At 45.0% G+C, this 19,320-nt stretch overlaps 1 pseudogene; it reads right to left on the minus strand.

Moving 5' to 3' along the window:
* Nucleotides 1–362: 362 nt before the first annotated feature.
* On the minus strand, nucleotides 363–1,143 carry LOC125426355 (annotated as a pseudogene).
* Nucleotides 1,144–19,320: the final 18,177 nt, after the last annotated feature.

A 19,320-nucleotide genomic window follows, 5' to 3' on the forward strand; every position in this document is an offset into this window, starting at 1 on the left:
AAGTGTTCTGTACCTTTTCTCCTCAATGACGACCAAGGTAAGTAAATCGTTCTACTTCTTCAGTATGTTGTCGGCTGGCCAAAAGAGGTGTGTTCATGGAGGAATGTTGATGTAGTGTTGCGGGATGCCATACCTTGTGATGTACCACAGTGATTCCCTGTGCACAATATCAAATCCCTTCTTGAAATCAATGAAGTTATTACACAGTGGTTGTTGAAATTCAAGGGTCTGTTCGATCACGTTGCGCAGGGTGAAGATTTGCTCACTGCAGGAGCATCCATGACGGAATCCAGCTTGCTCTTTTTGCAGCATCTTATCTACTGAGGATTCTCGAGTTTTATTCTGAAGTGTTCAGTAATTGCTCAGTCTTTGAGTTTCTCTGTTGCATATGGGCAGACTGGCTTTTGTTCACACTTGCTTTTCAACCAAAAATAAAGCCTTGTCATTAGAAGGTGTGCTTTCACATCTAGAAGTGCTGATCGCCATCGTCTGCTAATGCAAAAGTAGTCCATCTCATTATGGGTGGCACCATCAGATGACCGCCAGATCTTCTTGTGGATGTTCTTGTAGGTAAAGGAGGTGTTTCCAATGCACAGGTTGTTGATGCTACAGAACAGAAGTAGACGTTGTCCATTGCCATTTGTTTTAACTGTTGTTCCACGGGGGCCAATCACATGTTCCTAACCCAGTGTGCTGTTGCCAATTTGTGCATTTAGGTCACTGATGAGCAGCTTTATATCATGACTGGGTATCATTGATGGTGTCCTGCAGTTGATCATAGAATACATTTTTCTCTGCATCATTGGCATCTTCATTTAGTGCATACACTTGGATGACAGTGGTCTTTGCATGTCAGGATTGAAACCACACTGCAATGATATGTTCATTGAGGGGTTTCCAACCAATCAGTGCCTTTGCTGCTTCTTTGCTAAGTACCAGGCCAACACCACACATGTGTTGTTCATCATGCCCAGAATATAAGATGGTCTTTTCATTGCTGACCAGTTGGTTGCTTCCTGTCCAGCGCATTTCACTGATGCCAAGGATGCCTATTCGGTAGTTGTCAAACTCATTGAGCAGTTGCGCTTGTCTCCCACACTGGTACAATGTCTGCATATTCCAAGTTCCAATTCTTGTAGTCATTTTGGCGCTTAGGATTGAGTTCTGGACCAGGCACTGGACTTCTTTTTGGCTTTCATCCAGCAACATCATAAGAGATGAGCTGGCCCGTTCACGCCAAGTTTGGTGATTTCGATGAAGTTCACTTGTTATTTTAGTACCAAGCCAGAGTAAACTTTTCCACCATGATAGTAAAGATGGTGTTTCTCCCAGAGATGGGGTGTTGGCCCATCACCCAACCCTCCTCCTTTTGCATCTGGGCTTAGGACCAGCAATGGCAGAGTTTTAAAAAACTGAACATTTTATAAAAATGGAGCGGATGTTAAATCCCTTTGAAAACAATAGTGTTGTCTAAGTAAGTGCAGACAATGCTTCAATACTCCACCACTCACTCTGCCACTCAGGTAATGCACTGCTGGAAAATGTGAGAGCTGTCCCTTCAACTGTGGTGAATCTAGAGGTAGGCAGAGAAGTCATCCTCACAAAGCCAGAGTAAACTTTTCCACCATGATAGTAAAGATACTGTCCCCCACACCACTGTGGTATAGAAGATATCTCCATCACTGTTGAGGTATAGGAAACTTTTCAGCTGCTGCTGAGGTGTAGACATCATCCCTACTGTTGCTGCTGAGGTGATGAAATTGCAGGTGGACAAGGGGACTATGCCTGATGCAGCAGTGAACTGAAAATATGTGAGAGATTGTCAGTGCTGCCACCAAGGTGGAGAACTGTCCCCACCACAACACTGCAGGTGTGTAGGAGAACCATTGCTGTAACTGTCACTGAGGCAGAGAAGCAGCTGTAGAAGTGTGGGGGAGCCTTCCCCACTATGACTACAAGCTGCAGGTGGGCTGGAGAGTTGCAGGATAGAATCTCTTCTGCAATTTTTGTGAGTCCAAATTCTATCATATTCCACATATTTATCTACTGTGTTGTGCTTATAAATGATGACTCTATGTATATCTTCATGGGAAGATACTTAAAATATTAATGGAAAATTATTGGCGTATGCTTTTCCCAGGCTTCTGTTTCTGCTAAGATATTAAACCGTACAAGATGTATCCCAAGATTTCTGAATTAGTCATTCTGGGGTGAGGTTATTGTTATTTTCTCAAGAAATGAATAATTTAGTTTCAGGCAAGTATGTTTACATTCAATGAATCAAAATTCTTCTAACATTAGCACTGAAATGTCTACATGATAAATTTATGAAGACTGCTTTCCATGAGTCACTATCACTAGCTTCCAGCCTGTTGAATTTGTTTTAAAGTTTGAAGGCTTATATAGACAATGGTGTCTTATGCTATTGGTTTTATGGTTAAAAAAAGTTACTTACACCTAAGTTTTACAATGGAAGCAACAGTGGCTTTATGGGGTGGTTTGAGGACATGAAAACAGTGTATGTGTGTTAGTAGGGGGGGACACTCAAACTGCTTCTCCCTGAATGCTGTGGTTGCAAACAGAAAAGAAATGGTGTGTGTCCGGGAGGAACAAAACTCCCATTGCATATGTGATATAAAGCTATCATGGTATCCTCCAATGAACACAAGAGGGTCAGTGTGGTTAAGAATGTTGTACTAGAATTGAATCTCCACTTATTCCATGGAATATCACTGGTGACCTTATAATGAGCAGTGTTTGCATTGGCAAAGAGGTTTGTCTGGCTTGTATACTTAATTGATAAGGAACAGTTCTAGATAACAAGGATGCAATGAAATAGATCATTGGAGATTCATGACTAGATTTCCACATTTCTTACATTTCCTTTGAAACTGCAATAGAAAGACCAGATTTGGATTTGTGTTGCGGTGCTGATTTGGTGGGTTTATCATTTGGAGCAGAAATTGGGGAAGCTTGTATTAGCTCCGGTAGGGAAAAAGACAGGTTGCATTTCTTTTTTTTTGTCCTATAAGAGCTAATAACAATCTGGAGGATTGGAAGAAGGAATTTTTTTCAGAGCAATTGTGTGGGTTAAATACACATACACAGTGCCACAATCTTACTCTAAATTGGCCCACACAGCACCTTAAAAAAAAAAAAAGATCTGAAGCTATCTCGAATTCTGATCATGGATATCCAGTATCACATCTAGTTGTGTTCGAAGGAGCTTCAAGTATTTTGCCTCTTCCACAGGCGAATAGATGATAAAGGAAGACAAGCTTTTCATCAACCGAAAAGGATAACATCAGAGAACAATTTGATTAGGCAGAATGTCATGAATGACAGAGAAAAGGTATTAACCAGAGGTTGTGAAGTGAATCAGCTCCAGCAAGTCTTGCTTGAATTTTGTTCATAGTGTTCCTGTCAGTAAACTGATTTCTGAACCAAGAGTCTGGTTATTGTGGGAAACTGACAGATCCTGACGTATTGCTGGAATGATCCTGATATTGACTAAAGTATTCATTTTGTCTCCCTTCCTGCTCAGTGCTGTGAAAGCTGCGTATGGAGGCAGTGGGACCCTGCAGAAAGCTAGCCTGCTGAACTAAGTGGGACCAACCAAGGAAGCAGCTTGGCAGGTATTGTCTTTCAATGTCCAAAACCCATTTTCAACATCCTAAAGTCATCGACTTCATCAGAGGTATAGAGGAATCAAGATTGGACTTGTTCAGGTCTTGGGATAGAATCACTTATCCAGACAGGCACACCATAGAGTGCCCAAGGCAGCAACTTGGCTTGCCTTTGAAGACTCAAATAGCAACCTAGGATTGAAAATGTTCTGCAAATGTTGTACGTGGCTTGTGCAGAAAGGGTCCCTTTCTCATTCGTATACAAAGTGTTCTCTTTTGTATCATGGTTGCAACCCTGCAATTCCTTTTTCAGTAGCTTTGGTTACCATGAAAAAAAATCCTAAACATAGACATTTAATTCTTGCAAGCTGTAACTCACTCCCAACAGCTGAATATATAGGAGTGCTTAAAGAAATTCTCAGAACTAAAAGATACTGCTCCTATGTAATTGGTGCTATTGAGACTATCTAACACAATGGTGTCAAACTTGCGGCCCTCCAGAAGTTATGGACTACAGTTCCCATAATCCCCTGCCAGCATGATGTTGGCAGGGTATGATGGGAACTGAAGTCCATAACATCTGGAGGGCTGCAAGTTTGACACCTATGAATTCTAACACATGTTGTTACACTGGGTTTTTTTTAATTATAGAAGCCAGGTGTGATATACTGGAATCTCTTATTCATACTGATGTTTTGTGTTCTAGCAATTACACTATACTGAAATTATTATTTTCAAATAATGTGGGTTGGCTAAGAGGTGTAGCCAGATTCTTTGCATATATTTTTAATGATCTTACTATTTACTGTTTTATTGTATTTTTCTGTTTTTGTCTTACCAATATCTCTACCAGTCTGTGATTGGAAGGATTGGAAATAAAATAAATGTCTTTTTAAGAAGTCTAACAAACATTTTAGGATTAGTGAACCAGAATGCCTCTCCAGGACCATTATTTCCTCTAGGGTTTGGAAGCAAGGGAACTATAGAAAATCTGATATATTAGGAAGCAAGGAAACCATAGAGGTTCTGACATATGAAATGGTCAATCAGTTTTTCCAAGCATTTATAATTACTTTCTACCTCAAATATAGGCAATGCTGGAGCAGCTTAAGCAAGAAAGTCAAACATAGTAGATATTTCACAAAGAACAAGGAATGCATATTCTTATAGCATATCTCCTTCGCACTAGAAAAAGACAGGGATCAGTAAAAGTTGTTAAAGATTGATAAGAAGAATGGGAAATAAAGAAATCAAAATAATCAATAAATCTCTCTCTCTCTATGAATGAAGCAGGAATAATCCATGGAAGCAGTTAGAATTTCCAATTAGTGAGATTTAAAAACAGGTTTGTAGAAGTAAACTCTTGAGCGTATGGTCCTTAGCCATTTGTTATTTTGGTCTGTTTGACTTTTGTTCAATCAAACATTCAGCAAAGTGTTCACTTGCATATAAACAACTCAAATGATTATACATTTGTGATCAGAATCAAAGGGTATCTGTGTTGGTTTACAGTAGAGCAGCTAGGTTTGAGTTTAGTAGCACCTTAGAAGCCAAGAGGATTTTAGGGGTATAAGCTTTCAAGAGCCAATGCTAATTTGTCAGAGATACTGCTTTGTGGCAGACACCTTCCCCTCCCATGGTATAGTGTTTAGACTGGTGGATGAAGATCTGGGAAATCCTGAAGTCACACTCTGGCATGGAAGCTCATTGGCTGTCCTTACACCAGTCACACATTCTCTGCATAATTTACTTCACAGGGCTGTCATGAGGTTAAAATTAAGGGGAGAATGCTATACGCTGCTTTTAGTCACTATTGGAGATAAAATAGGGATAAATGAAGTACATAAACAGATAAACAAAAGTAGTAAGATGATATGTTTTTTTCTCTATGAAACAGGGCAAGTGAACCATGGAAGTCACTGTCAGAGTTTTAAAACAGCGAGATTAAAAACTGGTTCATAGAAATCTACTCTTGACCTTACGATTCTTGGCCAGTTACTCATTTGTTTCATGGTCTGCCTGCCATTTTCAATCAATACAGTCCAGTGTTCAGCAGATTGTTCAGTTGTGTCTAAACCATTTAAAGGGCTGCACATCTGGGGTCATACAGTGCTTTGCTGCAGATCCCTAGTCCCCTTAATCCACTGTTTCCTCCTTTTGCTGTTTACCATACAATTAAAATAAAACAAAAAGTTTCACATTATTTGATTTACAAGTGAAATAAACTCTGTGTCCCTTAAGGCAACATCATTTGGAGTACACTCGTGGCTAGTGAACTATTCACAGCTGAACAAATTATCAGCATCCATTCCCTCCTCCTGATGTGTGATAAAGTAATAGGTGATTTCTTGTATTTAAGTTCTTCCAGATGAGTAATTAAGTACAAATAAATTCATAATGATCCTTCTTAAAGAATAAATTAGTATTGGGTGCTAGAAAAGTAGGCTGGCAAAGGAACCTTTGACTCTTGAAAATTTATACTTATCCAAATTGGTGTGATCTGACCCTTTAACGGTGGGGGCATTAGCTGGAAACAGATCTGCAATTTGAGAGGTGGATAAGAGTGGACACTCCCCTAAACAGTGGACACTCCCCTAAGAAATCCACTCAAAATCAGAACTGAAATGAAATGGGGTATATCTTTATTAAGGGATCAAAATCATAAAAATATACTTGCAAGCACACAGAATTTATGAAGCCTATGGGAAATTACTTGGTAGGATTAAAACCTGCAAGAGCCCAGATCTTGATGGGTTTTGGACAGTGCTGATGAGATTAAAACAGGGACATTCCAAGTCTTGATGGGCTTGGACTGTTCAAACAAAGAAACTCTGGAGGTTTGATGACTCTTAATAATTGGGCACAGCATTACTGAGTCTAAGGCCCCTTCTGCACACGCAAAATAATGCATTTTCAAACCACTTTCACAACTGTTTGCAAGTGGATTTTGCCATTCCGCACAGCTTCAAAGAGCACTGAAAGCAGTTTGAAAGTGCATTATTCTGCATGTGCGGAATGATCCTAAGTTAATGTTTAGGGGAAAGGGTGCAGGGCAATACAGCAGGTTTGCTGATGAGATCAGGGAGTGGACCTTTGCAAGTTCTTTGTGGAACTGAAGCCAGGTGTATGATCTCAGGGCTGAGCTGTTAACCAGATTCAGATGGCTTGCCCTTAGGATGGGCATGGTCTGGAGCTCTGCATTCTTAATTTGGGAGGAGAAATAATGATGTCATTTATCAGGCAGACACCCTTGATATCAAATCCTTGAATTAAAACTACATGAGGATCTGAAGATTCTTTAGGCAAAGGCTGGTGAGAAAAAAATGGATACAGAAAATTAATAATATGCAGTTATTTATGGATTTTATATAAATGTTTTTTAATATTATGATTTATAATTCACAGTCACAATTGTGTTGACATGCTACTAAATAGTTACGTTAAAGCGCGGCCGCGCCTAAACCGCGGCCGCCATTGCGGGAGGGAAAAGGGGCCCGACGAGGGCTTCGGAGCCCGTTCTGCGCGTGCGCGGCCGATCCGCGCATGCGCAGAGGGCTGGCTGGCTCTGGGCTCCATCTGCGCGTGCGCAGAGGGCCGGCCGCCTGGGTCTCGGATCTCAAGCGCATGCGCAGGAGGGCCAGGAGTGGAGCGGGCGCGTGCTCTCTTGAGACGCGAGAGCTGGCCTAGCAGCCGCACGAGGCAGAGCCTTTAAAAGGCTCTGCCTCGTGGCGCAGGGCCCACTCTGTTTTCCGGACGTCGAGGGATCCAGAAGAGGATACGCGGACGTCTGGGTATGGTGCGGGGGGGTGGAGAGCCGGGAGGACGAGCCACCCAGCAACAGATGGGAGGCCTTCGAGGGGGTGACGGGCCTACATGGCCACCCCCAACCCACCCCCTTCCTTAACCGGCACTGGCGCCGGCAACCTTAACCGGCGCCGGCCAAGACGTCGGGCCAGCATAGCTGGCTTGAACACCCCCCCCCGTATTTGGCAACGGGAGGTTGAGGGCGCCGTGGCTTGGGGGGGGGACCCAGGCATGCAAGGCGACCCCTCCAGTTTTCGGAGGCACTGCACCCCCCTCGCCGTCTCGTAGGGGGTGAGCGGATCTACAAGGTCCCCTCCAGAAACTCTGAACCAGGCGGTAGAGTAGCTCGGGGTCTCCTGGGGCAATGGCTACCCAGGAAGGAGAGGGGGATGGCGGCAAGTAGTGCTCCTTCAAGTGGGCGATGGACTTTTTTCACGAGAGCCAGGTTAATCCCCATTTCTTCCACTTGGCCTGCGGGGTACCTTAGGGCAATCACGGTCCTCTCAGAGCTCTCTCAATCCCAACTACTTCATAAAAGGTCCGCTTGGGAAGAGGGAGGGGATTTGGCAAACCCCTCTAACCCCCCCCCTCAGTCCAAGAGGGGGGGCTTGCTGGCCCGCGGCAGAAGTTGTCCATGGGATATGATTATTATTTCACTAGGCACTTTGCGTTGTGCTAACCTTGTTATTTTGTTTTGGGGGGCCCCCGTCTTTGGTTCCTTGTTCAGCTGGCTGAGTTAGCTTACTAGACAGTGGAGTGGCGGTTATCTGAGGTGCAGGATTTTGCAACATTTAGCTTTTCTACAGCCCATTACATTCATTACACCTGCTGTATTCCGTTATGGCACCAGCTAAGGGTCTTAAAAGAAAGAGCCCAAAGGGGGTGCAGAGCCAAGCAAAACGGCCCCCTAAAAGACAGGTGGCGGCCTCCAGTGGGGCGGGCACCTCTCAGGGAACTCATAAGGAGGCCCCTTTGCAAAGCAGGCCCCAGCGAGCTACGGCCGGGAAGGCGCCTGCCTGGCGCGACCAAGATTCCCCCGCCCCAAGAGTCCCAAAGAAGGCAACAAAAGCACCAGTAAAGAGGCGTCAGGAGCAGGTAGCAACACCTGCCCCCACCCCTGGGAGTCAACCAGGGATTTCTGACCTGAGTGCTCAGATTTTTAGTGACCTAGCGACCACGTTTGCAAGGTTGGCCAAAAGCACTTCATCCAGTGGGGCAACAGCTTCTTTCGCTGCTACATCAGCGGACCCATCTCAGCCAGCAGGGGACCAGGGGGAGGAGGTTTTTTCACAGGAGGAAGAGGAAGAAGTCTCCAGCTCTTCAGCGGCCGACGAAGATGAAGGGACCAGTCGGGACCGCCATCGTAAGAAGCCTAAAAAGGGATCTCGCCGGCGTGCTTCTAGGCGCCGTTCTCCATCAACCTCCTCCAGTGAGTACTCCTCGGATGAGGACTCTCCCCGGGGGGAGGGAACATTTTGGGAGGATGGGGCAGCGATTCCAGCACTCCCGCCAGGCTTGAGTGACCGTAGGGCCCGCAGCCTGGGCTTCCTGCCAGGGGGCCCACCTCCGCCGGTCCCTTTCAGCGGTGCAAAGCCCACTAAGCACCCCCCAGGCAAACACCTCACGCGCAAGCTGAAGGATAGGGCCCTCAACGGTTATTATGTGGACATTTTTAAATTTGTCCGCCCAGGCTCCTCTGCAGGGGTCACGGGGTCCTCGTCATCAGCCCCCAAAGGCAGACGGGTGGAGAGGAACTTTGACAACTGGCTTTTAGGCTTTGGGGAGTATTTGACATTGATTTCAGCGGCCTACCCCTTGAGGGCCTGGCACCTGGCGGCCCATCAGTGTAATGTGCTGAGGGCATGCCTTATAGGTGGGGACTCCGCAGCTCTGAGTTATGATGAGGAGTTCCGTTGGGATGCATCCAGTTGCAGCGATGCTCGTTGGGACAAATTGAATCAGGAGGCATGGACTATGTTTGTTCAGCCGTTCGCCCGCCATCAAGGTCCCTCCTTTAAAAAACGGCCTCATTCCCGGGGGGAGGGATCACGCCTGGTTTGCTGGGAGTTTAATGCGGGCAGGTGCAACAGGGCTAAGTGCAAATTCGAACACTCCTGCGAGGTTTGCCTGGGCCCCCACGCTAAGTCAACCTGCACGAGGAACAGAAATACTAAGCCCTTTCGAGGAGCCCGGCCCTCAGGCAACCAAACTCCCAGAGGAGGAGGGTCGGGCCAGGCCACACCAGCTGCCGCCTCCTAAATTGGGAGTACCTGGGCCCTGGGGAGCCCTGGCTGTGTCCCCTGTCAAACTCTCTACTCTTCACTCTTTGCTATCCGGGTACCCCAATCGGCCCGCCGCCAAGTTCCTTTGGGAGGGGTTTTCTCAAGGTTTTCGCATCCCATACACTGGCCCCAGGGTGGCAACTGACTGTGGCAACCTCAAGTCCGCCCGGGACATGCCCCTAGTAGTAGAGGCAAAACTATCGAAGGAAGTGGCAGCGGGCCGCATGGCTGGCCCCTTTTCTTCCCCCCCCCTACCCAACCTCAGAGTTTCCCCCTTGGGTGTGGTCCCCAAAAAGGCAAAAGGAGAGTTTCGTCTTATTCACCACTTGTCCTACCCCAGGGGGTCATCAGTGAATGATTACATAGAACAGGACCTCTGCTCCGTCCGCTACGCATCATTCAATCACGCCATTAATCTGATTAGGTCATGTGGGCCGGGGGCTTTATTGGCAAAATGTGACATTCAGTCGGCCTTCCGGTTACTGCCCATACACCCAGATGATTTTTGCCTGCTAGGTATTAAATTTAATGGGCAATGGTTTGTCGACAAAGCCATGCCCATGGGCTGCTCTGTGGCCTGTGCGGCTTTTGAAGCCTTCAGTTCCTTTCTGGAATGGGCAGCCAAGGGTCGGTCAGCCAGTCCACACATCACACATTACTTAGACGATTTTCTGTTGGTGGGGGAGGCAGGCACTCTGCAGTGCCATCACAGGCTCCGCAGTTTTCAGGCCTTGGCGGCGGAACTGGGCGTTCCATTGGCAACAGAAAAAACGGAAGGCCCCTCACAAACACTTAATTTTCTAGGTATCACTTTGGACACAGTGAAGGGTACCTCCAGCCTCCCGCCTGATAAGTTAGCGGCCATCAGGGAGTTGTTATTGCAATTGCATGGGAAGTCCAAGTGCACTTTGAAGGACATCCAGAGGTTGTTAGGCCACCTAAATTTTGCATGCCGGGTCATTGCGCCTGGCAGACCATTCTGTGCCCGCTTGGCACATGCCACTAGAGGCGTCAATGCCCCCCACCACCATATCCGGCTGACCAAGGGTGTTAAGGATGACCTGGCAGTCTGGCAGGAGTTTCTCACCCATTTCAATGGGGTTTCCCTGTGGCAAGAACGGGTGAATCCGGAGTCCACGCTACAAGTACATTCCGACGCTTCGGGCACGTTAGGGTTTGGGGTTTACTTCAGAGGGCAATGGTGTGCCCAGCATTGGCCCCGGGACTGGGTGGAGGGGGACCTGGGCAAGGACCTCACTTTCCTGGAATTTTTTCCAATAGTAGTGGCTTTATACCTGTGGCGCCAGCAATTTGCCAACTGCAGAGTCATCTTTTGGTGCGATAACCAAGCAGTGGTCAATGTTATCAACCGGCAGTCATCTCGCTCTGAGCGGGTTATGAGGCTGGTTAGGAAGTTTGTGGTGGTTTCCTTGATAAATAACATTTCTTTCGTGGCCCAGCATATTCCAGGTGTGGAGAACGGCATAGCAGACGCCCTCTCCCGGTCACAGATGGAGAGATTTCGTCTTCTGGCCCCTGGAGCATCATCGGATCCGGTACCCTTTCCACAGGAGCTCTGGGCCCTTGGAAAGCCATAATCGTCGACGGAGTACTGAACTCACTGGCACCGGCAACACGACAGGCTTATCAGGGAGCCATCCAGGCCTTCTTCGCATTCCAGCAGTCCCAAAAGGGGCAGGGATCCTCCCCGGTCACTGAGGCTTCCATCCTCAAGTACCTTGGGCACCTACATATGCTAGGGCGGTCTCCTACTACGATGCGCATGCACTTGGCTGCGGTATCCTTTTACTGCAAAGCTTCAGGGATCACAGACCCCACGGGATCCTTTCTTATTAGGCAAGCCATAAAGGGGTGGGTCAGGGCAGCGCCAAGGGTTAGAGATGGGCGACTCCCGATTTCCCTAAATTTGCTTGGTCAGATCGCAGCAACCCTGCACCAGGTGTGCACGTCCCCCTTTGAGACCTGCCTCTTCAAAGCAGCATTTAGCCTAGCATTTTTCGGAGCTTTCCGCAGTGGTGAGATTGTGTCAGCCTCCAGGGAGGACACTAGCGATAGACCTATTTCTCTCAGGGATGTACGGATCTCTGAGCACACTATCTACATCCGGCTGCGGCAATCCAAAACGGACCAGGTGGCCAGGGGCACTTGCATCTCCATGCAAGCCTCCGCAGCCCCTGGTCCTTGCCCAGTGAGGGACGTGGCGGCTTACTTGGCAGCCCGCCCAAAGGGGGGTGGCCCTTTATTCAAACACGCTGACGAGACATGCCTATCACGATACCAGCTGGCAGCAGTGCTGAGGCTTTGCCTGTCTGCCCTTCACCTCCCCCCCACATCTTATGGGCTCCACTCCTTTCGCATTGGGGCGGCGTCCACGGTGGCGGGATTGGGAGCCCCAACCACCAGAGTCATGGACGTGGGAAGATGGTGCTCTTCGGCCTATAAGACATACATCAGACCATTCCCACACCTCTGAGGTTCTGTGTTCTATGGCCCGTCTAACTTGCTTTGTTTATCAGCTTTTCCAGGATCCCAGAGAGTCGTTTGGGTGGTTGGCCACAGCATCGTCTTTTGGGCCGGCAGACACGCAGCCTCATCAGGATGGGGTCGGGGCCTTGGCCTGCACCAACAATCCAGATTGTTTTGGTTTGGAAAACGAGGCATGCGTTGGCATGACCTCCTACCCATCCTGCGGAACAAGCTGGAAGTCTTCAACCCCCCCCCACGCATTGGTGTTACAGCTCGGGGAGAACAACATCCCTGCGGTGTGGAGTGTGCAGCTTCTACAAACGATCCTCTTGGACTTGGACTCCATTCACCACCTGCTACCGGAAACGACGATCTTCTGGTCTCACTTGTTGGAGAGACGTGTCTGGAGAGGAGCCTTGGATGCACGTTGGGTGGATGGAGCCAGAGCAAGAACCTGCCGGGCCGTGTCGCATTTCGTCCGGGGCTTTGGAGGGCGGGAGGTTCCACATAGGGACATTTCTTTTAAGGCCGAGTCTTTGTATAGACGGGATGGGGTTCACTTATCTCCTCAGGGCATGGACTTGTGGTTAAATAGCCTTAGAACAGCATTGTGTGATTGGCTGAAGGCATAGGACGCATTTGGCGGGAGCCGGGGGAAGGGTTTCCCTTCCTGCCCGGCTCTGTGGCGGGTTGCGCATGGGGGATGATCTGCTGGCAAGGGGAGCTGTGGGAGCTCCCCTGTTTATTACACCTCCTTAAGAGGCAGGGGTGGAGCAAGCCCAAGGTTGGAACGCCCTGCGGGGGGCCAAGGAACTTGCCCCACCCAGCGGGATGGAGAGGGGGCTCCAGTCATGGGCACTTCGCCGGTCTGGAATGTCTCACTCCAATCTTCCGCTAGGTTTCATTCCTCCAGCAGGCGGGCTGGAGGAACCAGTTATCTTCTGGGGGACAGCACTCGGGCTGCCCAGATGCTTGGATCACCCCCCATGCTGCGCCAATTTGCGTTCCTGTGTTTTCGGTTAATAAATTCTTTGGCTATGGCCTGTTTTTCTTGCCCACACTACATATCTTGTCTGGCGTGTTATTTTACATATTGGGTTACCGAGTAGAAGGGCCACACCTCTACCCGCAATAGATTTTTCCCAAAAGAAAAATCTTCTAATGGAGCTTATGCAGAGAACATCCCAATGGATTGTGCTTGGTAAATGGGAATAGAAGAGGGTGGGAGAGACTGGCTGTGTGATTCATTGTACTATGAATAATACAGACAAAAATAACTCTATATATTTGGAAACAGAAATATCAAAGAAGTGTTGTAAACCAAAACCACAAAATGTTTGAGAATGTTCATCTTCCACACTAAATAAAAGTCAGGCAGGTGGAACATATAGTAGTGGATCATTAAATATTTGTAAAATGTTGCAGGGTTTGTTTGCAGGGCTGGCAATGCAAATCTATTGCTGTGTTGAGGTAGAAGAATGACACAGATTCATAGAGCTGAAAAAGGTCAAAGGAGTATCCAATCCACTTCCTTTCTTCCCGCTTTGCTTCCTCAGCCTTACCACAACATCTCCCAACCTATGTATTAAATGCCACAGTTCCAGAAAACTCCAGGATCACCATCAAATCTGATGGGTAGGGAGGTGTTTGTTATTTTGCTCACTATGAATGTGAGCACATCCATCTTCCAAGTCTCCTTAAGAGAAGTTGTTCCTTGTAGCCCCTAAGTTTTCCAGTCTCACACAAGCAGCACTTCCAGTTGTGTAAGATAGTCAATTAGCTCCCACTACAGATCAAAAGAGGCTTTCTGGCCTCCAGAAAGTATTGTTCAACATTGTGTGAAGTAATGATGCAGAACCTGGTTTCAGTGGATTAACCATTTGAGCTGTAGCCATCTACACTGTACCCAATGCTGATCTCAAAAGCTCAGCTTTTAAAGTAACAAAGGGAGTACTGAAGAAATCAGAGAGAGGCAAAAAACATCCATTTGGCAAGCTGAGTTCTGCTCATGGTTCCTTTACATTTGGTGAAATTAAAGTTTTAAAAAAGAGATCTTAAATGTTTGGGGTCCCTTACCATCAACGGGACCCATCCTTCTCTCCCCCCTCTCTGGGAGGGTTTTAATATGGGTTTTATTGTTGGACGCCACCTTATTTATTGTATTAACCGCTTTTGTTGTGTTTTGTTGTGCACTGCCCAGAGCCCTTTGGGGATAGGGCGGTATACAAAACCCAATAATTAATAAATAAATAAATAAATAAATAAATAAATAAATAAATAAAATAAGAAAGCTGACGATTATATGTTCTTAATGTGAATCTTATCATATAGCAGAATTTAGAAGTGGTAAGCTACAGTACTGCACTCAAAGCTCTGCTCACAACCTGAGTTTGATTCCAATGGAAGTAGGTTTCAGGTAGCTGGCTCCAGAATGACACAGCCTTCCATCCTTCCAAGGTTGGTAACATGAGTACCCAGCTTGCCAGGGGTAATGCATAGATGACTGAGGAAGGCAATGGAAAACCACCCCATAAACATAGTCTGCTTAGTAAACATTGTGATACTACATCACCTCATGGGCCAGTAATGACTAGGTGCTTGCATAGGGTACTGCTTTTACTTTTAACAATAAAACTTTTAACAGTACGATACAGAATACTGATTTCAACAGATTTTAAAATGAGCAATTCTCCTTGGGCTTGTGCTGTCTCTTGCATTCTCCTAGAGCAGGGGTCGGCAACCGTTAACACCCAAAGAGCCATTTGGACCATTTTCCATGGAAAAGAAAACACTTGGAGCCCCAAATACTTTTTGAGGGTTAACAGTTTAATTCATATTTCAACAGATTTTAAAATGAGCAATTCTCCTTAGGCTTGTACTGTCTCTTGCATTCTCCTAGAGCAGGGGTCAACAACCTTTAACACCCAAAGAGCCATTTGGACTGTTTTCCATGGAAAAGAAAACACTTGGAGCCGCAAATACTTTTTGAGGGTTAACAGTTTAATTCATATTTGCAAAGCATGCTAGCAAATAATTAGGGCTGAACATGAAGTCTATCTTGTCTATAGCTATCAGCATTCCATCAGGTTTGAACTTGAATAGTATTTTGTTGATGGCGATTAAGTGTTTAAAATGTGAATCACATATTCAAATAATTTACAGAATTGCCAACCTATTAAAAAGGGATGAGGCAAGCTACAGTCAAATACCTGATGATTAACAATGATTATAGCACATGATCTTTCCTTGGCAGAAAATATATCCATTGGATTTCCTAACACATGCCTAATGCAGCCACAACCACCACAGCTAAATGCTGGCAACTTTGCCTTTGCCTCAAACCATGGGAGAAATGCCAGACAGAACATCAAATTCCATATAGCTTTTGTATTACATATATATGTAAACTAAATGTACTTTAATCAAATGTTTATAGTTGCAAAATTCAAGAAAAAGCAACATCCTGTTCTAAATTGTGAGGTTAAGATGGTAAAGCTATCATTTGAAAATGAAAACTCTTTAATAAATATTTATCAAAGTTTTCCCCCCTCAAATTACTTTAGCATTCTTTGGCGGCAAGCATCTCACTTATTTTAAGGGATGATCTTTTTTGAATGTCAAAACAACTTCAAAACTAGGGAACAGGATGTCCCACAAAGAACATACAAGCCAGGCAATGTTTACTGCCATCTCTTTACATTGACTTTGGCTTGTTAGCCCTTAAGGTAATGAAGGATAATTCAGAACACTCAAATGACTAACAAAATGAAAGCTCACATAATTGCCTAATAGGCACACCATCTCAGACCAAGTGTCATATTGCAACGGTCACATTGCTGTATACTGTTCAAGATACTCACTGGGGCTGCTTCTCACACATGAGATGTGTGTGTGTGTTAAGTGCTGTCAAATTGTTTCCAACTCACGGTGACTGAATGAATCAATGTCCCCTGAAATGTCCTATCATTAACAGCCTTGCTCAGATCTTGCAAACTTCAACAAGAAGAGACTCTGAAAATTAGCAAAGCTTGGCTACCAGTACTTAAAAAATGGACTGATAACCCCTCCCGCAATACAATGCACTCAATCACACCTTTGCATAGCACGTTCCACACAAACACTTACTGATTGGTTCCCCACCCTGGGACATGGACAATATACCCCACTAAGCTTTCCCTTCTCACTAGACACAGTGTGAAACAGACTTTTCTCTGTGATACACCTCTGATGATGCCAGCCACAGATGCAGGCGAAATGTTAGGAACAAGATCTACCAGACCATGGCCACACAGCCCGGAAAACCCACCACAACCAGTTGAATCTGGCCATGAAAGCCTTCAACAATACATTGAGGGCAGTGTCTTCCTTTACAGAAGGCTAGGTGTTGGTAATCCAGGGAAAACTATCAAGATCTTACCAGAGTTCTATGTAGGATCTTAGCTTCCATTTTGAATTGCTTCCACAACCCCAGGCATTACCTTGGCAAACCAAGGGCACCAACATCTCACAACTCAGCCTTGTGAAATCTTCATGATTTTAAACTAAGGGGTGTTTAATTTATCTCCTTTGGAGGTAAGGCAGGCTGGAAGTAGAAGGCAGGGATAGAAAAGGTAAGAGACTGCGTAGGATTTGAGGGAGAAGGAGAGGAGACACAAGGATTGTGAGTGGACAGAGGCAACCAGCCTGAGTAAAAGGTGGGAAAAGAAATGGGAACAAAAAGCAGTGAAAGAGGAAGGGGAGGCAACAGATAGGGAAAATGGAAGCCAAAACAAATGGGGAATAGAGAAAAGTAGGTGCTGGCAAGGGGACTGTAGTAGATACAGTACAGACAATAGGAGGTGAGAAAGGTTTCCCCTCCCAGTCAAGTCCTGATGGGTCCTCTGCTTGTCTGAATTATTCTAAAAGCCAGTGTAGAAAAAAGTAATGAATAGTGTCATTTATCAAATATTGTAATTTGTTCCTATATTTAAAACAGCAGACTTTTCAGATTGTACTAGTAAAATTCATATAAAGCAACTTGATTATCCTTTCACTAGGATATTGTAAGATTTGAAAATAGGAAATCCATCTGCTGATTTTTAGGTAAGAATGGTAGAGTAGCAGACTCTAGTTATTACTGTACCCTGATTTTTCTAATTTGAAGTTTTGTTGGAAACACTGCTTTTATTTTTGTTACCCTCATTTACAAGCAAGTTTATCTCCCATGAGGATGAACCAGGCAATCATGCCCAAAATAAAAACCCAAAGCCACTTTTTGAGAGCTGTTGTTTTCATGGACCTTTCTCTGTCCTAGCCATGTTCGTGTTCTGGTTCTCTAACAACAATCTACGCCCCACCTGCAAACAGATGAACAAAATATAGATCATAAGCCTTCAAGTTTCTGATGTGAAAACGTAGGTCTCTTTGCAAAACATTGGCCCCTTCTGCACACACAAAATAATGCATTTTCAAACCACTTTCACAACTGTTTGCAAGTGGATTTTGCCATTCCGCACAGCTTCAAAGAGCACTGAAAGCAGTTTGAAAGTGCATTATTCTGCATGTGCGGAATGAGCCATTGATTCCTTAGTTAAGGCAAGTGAAAGTGAGAACATTTTAAAAGGAGATGGGACTGAGCACAATGAAAATGAATCAATATCTTTGTGTGTGATTAAAACATCCCAGTTAAATGAAGGTCACAGTAGTCATTCCTGGCCCAATACAGGTTCATTCCTCAGCTGTGCCACATTCTGACCTTTATTTTCTTTACCCCAGCTTTTCCCCTCACACCAGTGTTCTTAATGCTGAAATAAAATGCCTGCAAACTATAAAAATATAGCAAACATTCAGAAATTGGATTCTGACATCAGAATTTAACCTTGAGTTTTGACATTCAGTTTTTGGATTAAATTTTGGAATCCATGCATTGTGCGCTTTTGATAACATCATTGTGAGTATAACAGGGACCATATCTTGGAATGGATCCAAATGTGGCTCAGACTTGATCCTGCCCTGAATCTGCATTGGTTTGATTGGGATTAGCCCAACCCTAAAGTGGCCACAGGGCAGTTCACCCACTCTTTAGACTGAATACCCATTTACTGCATTCTGTGGTTTTTGCATGTTCTCTTACCATTCTTAAACATTACATCTGTCTTCACGCTCACAATCAATGTGCTTAGAAGGGTACAACTCTTCTTATGATTGCATTGATAGTTACCTAAGTCCAGAAAAGAGAGACAGGCAGGTTTTCTTGTTATCATATTAAAATATGTGATCTCTTCTGGCTGGGGAGAGAGGGGAGACTAACAATGAGTTCAAACCATCCAGTCCACTTAATAAACTTGAAAATTTAGGAGAATTTTTAATACATATCATGCAGGTTCAAGTCCAACACTAATCCATTCCAGTACACTGATTCCTTCACTTGTCTTCAAAAGTAGCCATTGGTTTTCTTGCCAGATGTTTTGTAAAAGTAATTCAGCTGTCTTTTACAACACCATTGTTTGCCAGCATTTATGACATAGGATCCACCACATAGGGAGCTTCAGCTGAAAGAAAGAACTCAAGTGAGACACAGTTCAAAGGGGCCAATTTATTTTCTTCCAAATTCCTTCTGAAGTCGATGGTTTAGACAACAGCGCTCAACAGACAACTGTTGGCAAGAACAACAGCTGATGCATTTCATTTGGTCTGTAACACATGGAACTCCTTTTAAAAAATGGTGAAAATGACATTTGTTTTCTTTCCCAATCAAGGACTGCAGTAAATTAAAAGTCAATTTACCCTGTAGACAGAGTAAAGTTCAGTTATGCAGTTTTTATTAAGAGGGTGCTAATTACATTGGTGCAAACAGACAACAATGAAAAAAATCTATTGGTATCCTTATAGAATGGAGAAGCTTTTCTTTCAGTATTTTAAAGTTAATGCAACAACTTAAGTTAGATTTTAACTCCTGCCAACAATTTCAGAGAGTTCTTGCATTCAGAAGACCTTTTTATCACTATTGAATAAGTAGATGGCAAAAATTTAAATCAAATTATATGTCCCAAAGAAGGGCAATTAGTGCACAAGAAAAGATATCTGTGTAGATTGCTGTTCTGCATTGGACCCTCATGTCTTAAATGTTTTGCATAGCAGGA

This window comes from Sphaerodactylus townsendi, linkage group LG02 (genome assembly GCF_021028975.2).
Source record: "Sphaerodactylus townsendi isolate TG3544 linkage group LG02, MPM_Stown_v2.3, whole genome shotgun sequence".
In the NCBI taxonomy this organism is placed as follows: Eukaryota; Metazoa; Chordata; class Lepidosauria; order Squamata; family Sphaerodactylidae; genus Sphaerodactylus; species Sphaerodactylus townsendi.